Here is an 11153-nt window from a genome sequence, read left to right as displayed (position 1 = left end):
GCGTATTATGTGCCAGGCACAGTAGGAACTGCTATGAGAGCTACTAGCAATAAAGAAGTGATCGAGAAAACCTAGGTTTTTTTTCCCTCCTATAGTTTACATCCTCATGGAAGTAATAGACAAGAAAGGCCAATGAGTAACTAAACAATGATCCTGATAATAGTTAACTCAGCCAAAGAAGGAAGATGGACAGGAACCTCTGCAGTTGAACAAGTTGTATCTATTACCTGTTGTGGCCTGGGNGATGTGTCTCAACAAGGGCATCAGAAAAAGCCTATTATAGCATCTGAGCTCTCTTTGGGTAATACTGGAGACAGTTTAAGGTTAGAATGGGTGTTCTCATAAAGAATGGGCAATTCTGTCATTGAATATCTCAATAAATCTTATATACAGAGAAGACAGATTAAGGCAAGGTTAAAGCCATAACTGGCTTTAAAAAGTGGTAGTCAATCATTTAGTGAGGGGAGATTATGGTTATTTTGGGCTACCCAGTGACCTTGATGATGTGATTGTCCTCTGTGGGACACTACTGTCTAGCAAGAGAACAATGTGGCTTTGCTGTAGCAACAAGTTCAGTTTGTAACAACATCCACACCTAGGTTTGAGTGATGTATCTGTTCCCAGACATTAGGGGTTGCTTCTTTTTTCTGTCTCTCTCACAGATTACTCAGAAAATAAACAGGATAAAATGATAAATACCACTATGACTCATATACATAATGTGGCCAAAAGAGACCTCTTTGTGAAGATGACATTAATAAGACCCAAGGTATAATGATATGACGAGCTTGAAAAGAAACTTCACCGGGCAAAGACAAATGCAAAAACTCAGGAGAAAAGGAGCAGGGATGTTGGAAAATCAGGAAGAAGAGCCATGTGTTTGGGAAAAAGTGAGGAGCAAGGAGAAGGGCCTGAGATACAGGGTTATGTAGGTTATAGTAAGGGGGTTTACAGGTCACCCTAAAAGCAATGGGAAATATTAATAAGCTATAAATGTGGGTGTATGAAGTGAATAATTAGTGACTTTATGCCAGGCCCACACCTAGGTATCTGAGTGTTACAGGCCAAATTGTGTCCACCCAAAATTGTATGTTAAAGTGATAGGTCCTAGTACTTCAGAATATTACTATGTTTGGAGACAAGGCCTTTAAGTAAGTAATTAAATTAAAATGAGGTCATTAGGGTGGACCCTACTTCAATATAACTGGTGTCTTTACACAAAAAGGAAATTAGGATACAAATAGATACAAAAGAAAGACCATGTAAGACATACAAAGAGAGGATAACCATCTAGAAGCTAAGGAGACACACCTCAGAAGAAAATGGATGCTTCTGATCCCTTGATCTTGGACTCCGAGCCTCTAGAATTGTGGGAAAAAAAAATATTTCTCTTGTTTAAGCCACCCATGATCTACTCCTTTGTTATGACTGCCCTAGCAAACTAATACACTGAGTTAACAGGACAGCATCCTTCAATGCTCAAAGCTATGAAGTCAATGCTGTACATTCACTGAATCAATGTTTATCTTTGCTTGAAAAAAATAAAAATTGTTATATAGTTAGTGGCACCAAAAATGTTCACCTCTCTGGGTTTCAAACATCTAGTGAGCGTTAGGATAAGAAGGCAGCCATGTTGCTTTTAATGCTAAAGTCATAGGATTTATCATACAGGCCATTGTAATCATACTTCCAAAAATACAACTCTGTATTTATATCTTTCTTCTAAGGAGTTCAAAACACTTCAAAGACATTTTCATATCAATTCTCAAAGCATCCTGTAAAGGCAGGTAGGTGGGAAATATTATCATTCCTATTTGACATTTCTATACACCTACTCACTTGATTATAAGATCATTTTAACTGAATATATAATTTTTTCTGGGAAAAGAATACATGCCCAGAGAAAAAATGATGTTCACAAGAAAAATAGTATAATTTTGGATTAAGATTGCTCTCACGTGCTGAATGACCGGAACATTTGTAATATACACAATGACCCTGGAGATTTTAATTTAGATATTATTTCTCCTTCCTTTTTATATTTCTTTTTTTAAAAAGGTAGGAGTATTAACAAAATGACAGCCATATTTTCAATGTAACACCAAACTGAGGAAAATTGGTCTATTTTTTCTATATATTCATAATACAGTGTTTGTTGCACTTTTAATGAGTGTATTTTTTTCCTTTAAGTAAAATATCACTTATACATGATGATTTGTAATGAGAAATAGATTGTTTATCAGGCAAGTTGATTTTAAACAAAAATGCAATTTAAAACATTCTAATATTGAAAAAAGATCACTACACCTCAACTCATATCTCTCCCCTTTTGCCTGGATAAAGACAAATATCCCTAATGTATGGGCCCTTCTTACCTCAACAGCTTTATCTCATACCACTCCCCTTCATGCTTCCTATGCTTCAGATTCATTGAGTTTCACGCATTTATTTATTTATTCATTCAATAAATACTGATTCAATGTTGTAAGACGTGGAGCTGAGTGAGATTAAGTAAGACTCCTTCCTTCATGGAATATATCTTTAGCAGGGAAGTAAGTAAACAGATAAAATTGTTCTATACTGTCGTAAATGCTCTAGTGATAATCCAGTGACATGGGTAGAGGAAACTGGACAAAGAGGATTGCTTTTAAAATAATGGTAGAGAGAAGGCTCTATTGAAAGTTCAGTTTTTGTCAAGATCCTAAGAAAATAACCCAGTTGCTTGAAGAGTTGAAATAATAATTTTAAGCAGAAGTAACCGCAAATCTCAAAGATGTAAGGCTGCAATGGCAGAAGTGGGCAAATGGGTACAGAATTAGGACCAGACCAAAATGAAGATGCAAGGCTCTTGTTTAAAAATTATTAAAAATTTCAAGATGGTGACAATAGAGTATTAAACTAAGTGGAAGGCCTGTCTGAACAGAGACCCTGTGCAACCGTACAGTTGTACGCCCATGAAGCCTGGCCTGAAAGGGGTTGATTGAAGGTCACTATGAGATAGAGCCCATAGGAGCAGGGAGCACTAACTAGGATGGGGCATGAGCACAACATGATAGGTCTATTTGCTCTGGCAGCAGATGATATGGAAGACTGAGGCTTTCACAAGAATATATGATAAACAGAGATGTACAGTCCAAGAAGAAGTATTTCTCCCTGGCAATGGGGACAGAGATGAGCTTCAGGTGAGGTTTCTTCTCTTCAAAAAATGACAGCTGTGTCCATCCATGGCCCTGGGAGTTGCATAATGGAGCCATTTTCTTTCTTGCTTCTAGGCTTTGCAAGTCTAGAATAAACTCCACCCTCTACCTTCACTTCATCATCGCTATGAACTCTAGGCAAGTAAAGACCACGTGTGACTTATTTGCCCCAGCTCTTAGCCTATAGTAGATTTATAATCATATACTAAGTAAATGTGTCAATGACATAGGAGTAAATAATTCCATGTTGCGGCAAGTGACAGTGTTGAAATTTTTGGAAGACAATATAGTCAACATTGGAAAATTTCATATTACACAGTTATGTTTTTTAAACAGCTATTCAGAAGAGGAAATTCCACCTTGCCACACTTTTTTCTGTTTACAAGTGATTGGCATCAAAAGGGCAAATAGTATCCAATACCAGACTGATTCTGACTAAATATCAAAATTTCTAGATAGTTTCTTATTCTCATTTCTAGTTCATTTCTTCCAAGAATAGGGCAGTTAGTAATTAACACAAGATTATAAAAATATTCTGTAAGTATACTAAGAGCTATTAAAATATGATGACAGATCATCAACCTAATTTAACATTTTTCTGACAATTTGGTTAACCATGGAAATGCAAGTCACTTAGAACATCTACTAAAAATTATACAGTGAGTTCAAAGAATGCCCAAATTATTCTTATGATTTGCACAAATAATTTAGATTATTCAGAATTTGTGACATAAACTATGTCCTGACATAAACTATGTCCTGACATAAACTATTAACACAGAGTCACTTACTTACCTCAAAAAATTTACCCTCTAGGTTGCCTCAATAGGAGAAATACACAGAAAAGTAAATATGGTTTATTCAATACGTGGAATTCTGACTGATCACAGATATTACAAAAAGGGCCTAGGTTTATGTAATAATCGACATATATGGAATGGGGGTCAGAGAATATATTTTCAAAAACTAAAGTACTGTTTATGTTTGGGCAATTTGGAGAAAAGAGTTAGGCTTTTCAAAACCAACAAAGCTAAACACATGTTGCAAAATGACCGATAGAGATGTACATCTGATCGTCAATCTACGTTGATTTTTCAAATATTTTTTGAAAGAGCCATTGGAAAAAATTAGAAAGAAATTTTCTGGCTCTTGGATAGGATGGCTATACTAATAGGTAAAATTAGTTTGTGTTTAGCAAATGTCTTATTTATATATTAGTTTTCCCTACCCTTGGTTAAGTGTTAACTGGGTTCAAATTTCTATTAATGCGTGTCTTTCCTGGATGGGTATAACATAGATTCAAAATTTTCTTTGCATACAAGACTGTTAATTTTCTCCGAATGTGGAGGCCTCAGATGCTTAGGAGTGTACCTTCTAAGCCAAATGAGAAAGTAATTTGCAATTTCTTAGAAATAAGCTGTTAACTCCATTAATGTTTCTCCACAAACATTTTTAAACTATCAAAAATGTATGGAAGACCATTAGAAAAGTTAACAATACCTGTTTTTGCTCTCCCCTTCCTGCTCTCACTGTTCATTCCCCCTGTCAGTATGTTCAAAAGGGATTGCACATATGTATTCTGATTAATTCAATACAAAGTTGGCATGAATGTGTAGGCATAAATGACATTCATCTTCCTTGCATAAACAAGGTCTAACAACGATGTTTATTTATCTTTAAGCCTTTTTTACCAATCATTCCATATTACCAAGTGAACAAAAACCTGGTTCACTATGTGCCTTACATGTTTATGTGAAAACTTCCAACAGAATCAGGTTCTGAAACATTCCTCTGAAACTCCTATCATCCTGGGCACCCACAGTGGGAAGGACCTGGACGAGCTATTCAATAAGAATAATTAGTCTTCAATGGATTATAGACATCCATTATCTCTGAAAAAAGTAGCCAGGTGAATCCGCAAACTCTAAGCTGCGTTCCTGTAATGGCCTTCCAAGTTCCAGGTCAGGCACTATTCACAAGAACTTCATTGAGTAGATTCAACCGATGTGTAATACTTTACAGAAAATGTTGTAAAGTGCATTTAGATTTGCATGCATGCATGTTGTTGTCATGCAACAATTATTAGCAAATCTAAGATTTATGACAGAGGTCCTAAGTTTCCAACAACCATACACTTCTTTCCCCTTTTGTGTGAATCTGCTGCATACGGGTGGTGTTGTGACCGAACTTCTGCGTTAAGTCAATGCACCTGATCTTCAGATACTGACAGTCGGATCTTGTTCCCTTTCCAGACTTTCCAGGTTTGAAAATACACTACTGGAGTCTCCCATGTCTTCTTTTTCCTCCACTATAGAAGTTCCATTTCCTGTCAGTCTACTTCTTGGGAATATTAATGGCATAACATTATTACAGTCACTGGCTTTTTTTTTTTTTTTGGTGGGGGGAATGCAGATTGCCAGGTTTAGCAATTGCAGATTAGTTTTGAAAGAGAAGAGATTCAAATGCGGTAATGCTGCCAGAAGACAGCTACTTCACTGATTTAGAATCAGTGAAATGTGTGACAGGAAAGACTATGTGTTGGCAATAGGGCTTGATACATGTTTCAAGAGCAAAATTGAAACGATCCTCCCATGGTTCACAGCTATAGATCACCAAAAAGATCTCATACGCAAAAGGCTGCAGGCCCTGCCTTCTCCTTCATCCTCTCTCTGGGTGGAGACATAGATTTCAAAATTAGATGTGTCAAAGCTTTCACAATTCATTGCTAAAGACATGCCTAAAACTGTCTCTTATTGAAAAAATATATTAATTATATTTCTGCCTTTTTATCATGTAAATTTAGAGCTCATGAAAGGAACCAGATGGACAGCTTTTGGAAATGAATTCTTCCTTTGATTAAAAGACAAGAAATAAAGTTTCTACTTGCTCCATCTCTGAAAAGCTTCCTCTTAAAACTTGCAGCAGCACTGAATGGTTGGAAATTCTGAATGCTAAGTTTGCACTATGTGTGGGTATATGCAGTAGAGTAATTATTAGTGTTAACAACAATCTGTTTTCTAGCAACTATTACTTTTATTGGATTTGGGGACCTTCAAAGATGAAGGCACTTTAAGTCATTAAACAGCATTCCATCCACTATATGAATTCAAAACTTTATAAAATTCAAACTTGACAAAACTCCAACATTTCCAAATTCTTTCTGTTCTGAAATCTTTTACTCATCTGATTGAATTTGATTTTTGATAACTTCAGTTATGAAATAACTCACCTATTTGAAATGTGTATTTGTTGTTTTTTTATGAAATACTTACTGAATAACCATTCTCTCTCAGTCCTACTGTAAGATGTTGATACAGTGGTAAATAAAAAGACACTATTCATACTCTGAGGGCATTGACATTTGAGTAGAAAATGCCAAAAGCCAGCACCAGGGAAAGTGAAAAATGCTAAGATATCAAACTAAGGAAATAACTTGCTCAGATTTGGGGGTCAACGACTATGAAAAGGGTAGATTTGAGAATTTGGCATTTTGCAAGCAGTTGACTCAGCTAAACTGATTTAAATAATAGCTGATGGTGAAATTTGGGAGTAGTTTTAGGTGAGATGGTAGCATATTTTTCATATTAAAATTTACAAGTTCATAGCTTAACTTTGTTCATGAGATGTTACTGCTAGATAGCTGGAAAAACAAATGAATAAATAACTCCATAAATAAATACATTATAAATAAACTATGAAAAGGAAGTCCATCAATAGCTAAGAGGAAAGACTTATCACCATACAGGGTATTTCTTTTTTTAAAATATTTTTTAATGTTTTGTTCAATTTTGAGAGAGAAAGAGACAGACAGAGTATGAGCAAGGGGGAGGGAAGAAAGAGAGGGAGACAAAGAATCCACAAAGCAGGCTCCAGGTTCTGTGTTGTCAGCACAGAGCCCAATGTGGGGCTCAAACCTGTGAACCACGAGCTGAAGTCAGATGCTTAACTGACTGATCCACACAGGCACCCCAGAATATTTCCTAATAATATATCGGTTACTTAAAAGATTGCTCACATCTCGCAATTTGTCCCTTCTTTTTCTGATCACAATGGCTTTGGGGCACATTCTTAGCCAGGAGTCTAGTGCAAAAATAAAACCAAAGACTTGGCCTAAATTAACATCCCAGCTTATTGATCTCATGATAAAATAGAACTACTGGCATTACAAATCCTACTGGTTTATCTAATCTAATGGAAGTTCTGATGATTTTCCTGGATAATTTTAATATGTTGAATCTAGTAGTTTGTTCTCAAGTCTGGATGGAATATAAGTTGTTTATTTGCTGGTGTCGATTGTGTGCTTCCTCCAGAAACTAGAAACTGAAAATTTCTACTTGGTTACTGCTATCCCAGGTTTGTTATAAGTTTCAAAACCTTAGTTCTAAAGTATTAGCTTAAAAAAATAAAAAAGCAGACCTAAAATAAAATAAATTCTATACTTCCTGTTATACAGTACTCAGTCTGAGTTTTATTCTTAAGAAGCACTTTTTCTAGATGGGTGTAACTTCCATCAATAGTGATTTGAGATGTAACAGCATTAAAATAATAATTGATTTCTTATGTTAAAGAGTTACTCTGCCTTCTAACATGATGTGGTTTTAATTTTGAAGAGGATTTCATGAAATGTTTCTTCAGCTGAATTGATTTTCATGGTGTTAAGTATAGAAAATTATACTTCCTTTGGACTAATTTCATTAGCATCATCTCAGAACTCTGCATCCCCTAAAATGTTGCTTAGTTTCTGCAAAGTCCTCCTCTTCTATCACAAACCCTTTGGAAGCTCCATGAGAATAAAGCCCATGCCTCAGTGTTCACCACCGTATTCCCAACACTTAGAAAGATGGGCTCACCATTATTGCTCATTGTGTGTTTATTATTTGAATGAATGATGGATGAATGAACACATGAAGTGTTTGTAACAGATAGAGCCTAGAGTTATAACTCTCTTCTTTATGAAATACCATAAAAATGAACAGGAAACATTTTTGTAATAATGATAAAAACTCAATTTTTCATTGTGCTTCAATATGTTCAGAATATGTCCAACATTTTCATTTGGTCCTTGTAGTTATTCTGTGAGGAAACCAGTCTTTATTTTACCCCTTTTCATAAAAGCCAAAACTTAAATCTGTGCCAGTGACAGTAGGAGAGCACAAGACCATGGAAGAAACAGAGTTGGAAGTCCCTAGAGTCATGAGAGAGCCAGTGTCCTGGTTAAGTGCTGGATTTCACAGCTTACTGACTGGGGGGAATCTTGGATCTGCTGTTCACAAGTGTGAGCCCTTCAGGGAGTTACCCAGAGTGCTTGGCAAAAGCTTGGTGCTTCAAGGGACTCATCATAGAGTCAGTGTGAGAATGAAAGCAGTCAACCTTTGCAAATTGCTTAGAACAGTGCCTAACAAATAGAACACATTCAACAGTTATCAACATTTATTATTTTTAAGTCTAGGGTCCTACCTATCCTGAGCTAGAAAGTGTTTTATTCAAAAATCTTTAAAATTTACCTTCAAACACACTTACATATTTTATAATCCATTTTAAATGATGGCAAAATGTGCATACTCTATATTTAAAGGCTGTGATTCTAATCTTTTATTTTATATTTATAGTTTTATTATATCTATCATAATTCATAGAGATTTCTAAGTTTCCTTTTAATTTAAAATAACCTATCCAAGAAGAAGTAGTAAATGGAGAGAATTCACTCCAAGTCAATGACGAAACAGAATTTTCTCGGAAGAACCAAACAGAAAATGGCCATTACATCTCTCCTCTCAGATGGTTTACTGGAAAGTATCAATCTGCACCTGAAGAGACAATGTTCCTACTTTATCTCTCAAATAGGAAACAGATCTTGTCCTAATTTTTACTTGATGTTGGTGATATGAGATAACTAAGAACTACAAAACTGTCCATCAGGAATGAGAATACCTTGCCAAATATTTTAAATAAATATATTTAAAAATTTCCTGAAATTCATTTCCATTACTCCTGAGTGGTATATGTCAACTTCAAACAAGTTTGGGGAAGAAATAGCTATTCAGTCACTATTGCTGATTCAACTAAGGACTCATGAGAATAAAACGTAAAGTTGCCTATTTACCTCATTACTAATACCGAATTAAATTACAAGTGATTTAAATATTTAAGATTAAAATTAAAATCAAAGAAGTACTGAAAAAAATTAGGAGATTATTTTTTACAATCCCTTGGGAAGGAAAAATTTCATAATCCTAGCATCAAAAAGAAAAAACACCAAAGAGTGCTTGCTTCTGCAGCACATAGACTAAAATTGGAACGATACAGAGAAGATTAGCATGGCCCCTGCACAAAGATGACATGCAAATTTGTGAAGCGTTCCATATTTTTAGAAAGAATGAAATCTGGCCATGTGTAGCAACATGGATGGACCTTGAGGGTGTTATGCTGAGTGAAATAAGTCAGGCAGAGAAGGACAAATACCATATATTTGCACATATAGGAGAACTAGGAGGAACTTAACAGAGGACCATGGGGGAGAAGAAGGGGGTAAATAGTGGGGGAGAGGGAGAGAGGCAAACCATGAGAGACTCTTGAATGCTGAGAACAAACTGAGGACTGATGGGTGTGTGGGGGGAGGGGGAAGATGGGCATGGAGGAGGGCACTTGTGGGGATTAGCACTGGGTGTTATATGGAAACCAACTTGACAATAAGCTATTTGTAAAAATATAAAAAAATTGAAAATATTTAAAAAATCCTTTAAAACATAAAAAAAAATAAAGAGGTATTATAAAGCTAAAAAAAGAAAAAACACCAAAGAGAATTTGGTAGATTTGACTACATAAAAATAGTACACTTTTATATGACAAACATAACAATTTTTAAATCTAAGAAAAATTTATAAAAAATGTTGCAAAATATAGAAAAATCAAATTACCAATAATGTTAGTAAGTAAATAAGCTTAACTGATAAATTAAAAATAAACAACTCAGTTGAAAAAATGAGCAATGTAAACAAGTAGACAATTCTCAAAAAAATAAAATGAACATANGAGTTGCCTATTAATAAAAATATAGATATAATATATAAACATATATAAGTATTTATATATAAAGGATATATAAAGATATATAAAGTATCTTACTTTAACTCAAAATTTCTAGTTCAAAAAATTTAGGTGATATAAACAAACTAACCAATGTGTAAAGGTTTATTTACACACATATGTTAAAGTTAAAAATTAGAAAAGTAATAAATTATGATATAATAAAATATCGCAGTCTACCAAAATGGTAATGTAGTACTAGACTGAAATAAAAGACATCCATCATTTGTGATCAATTAAAAAGAAAGATTATAAGCCAACATATAGATCACAACCCTTTTTAATACATGGATTAGAAAAAGTTGGAAAGTTTTATGCCAACACATGTTTTTTTAACAGCTTTAGGGTTTTTTTAATATCACAAACTTCACTTATTTCAAGTAGACAAATCAATGGTTTTAATAACTTTACTGAATAGTATAAACATAACCATAAATCCAGTAAAATCCCTCATGCCTATTTAGTGTTAATTCCCCTTTGTATTCCCAGCTCCTGGCTACCACCAGCCTACTTTCTGCCTTTACAAATTTCCCTTTTCTGGGGGCATCTGGGTGGGCCAGTTGGTTAAGCCTCCGACTTTAGCTCAGGTCATGATCTTACAGTTAGTGGGTTCGAGCTCCACATCAGACTGTGTGCTGACAGCTCAGAGCATGGAACCTGCTTCAGATTCTGTATCTCCCTCTCTCTTTGCCCTTTCCCTGCTGATGCTCTGTCACTGTCTCTCTCATACATAAATCAACATTAACAAAATTATAAATTTCCCTTTTCTGAACATTTCATATAAATAAAATTATGTCATACGTGGCCTTTCATTCTGCTTCTTTCACTTAGCATAATGTGTTTGAGACTCATCCACAATTTAAAAATGTG

General features: G+C 34.9%; 1 non-coding gene across 1 annotated transcript; it reads left to right on the top strand.

The window, feature by feature from the left end:
• Positions 1-9459: 9459 nt before the first annotated feature.
• On the top strand, positions 9460-9566 carry LOC144224379 (U6 spliceosomal RNA). The gene has a single exon (XR_013333037.1). It is a non-coding gene; the product is annotated as a U6 spliceosomal RNA (small nuclear RNA).
• Positions 9567-11153: the final 1587 nt, after the last annotated feature.

This window comes from Crocuta crocuta, unplaced genomic scaffold (assembly GCF_008692635.1).
Source record: "Crocuta crocuta isolate KB4526 unplaced genomic scaffold, BGI_CrCroc_1.0 scaffold42, whole genome shotgun sequence".
NCBI lineage: Eukaryota > Metazoa > Chordata > Mammalia > Carnivora > Hyaenidae > Crocuta > Crocuta crocuta.
This window is presented reverse-complemented; position numbering and strand designations above follow the sequence as displayed.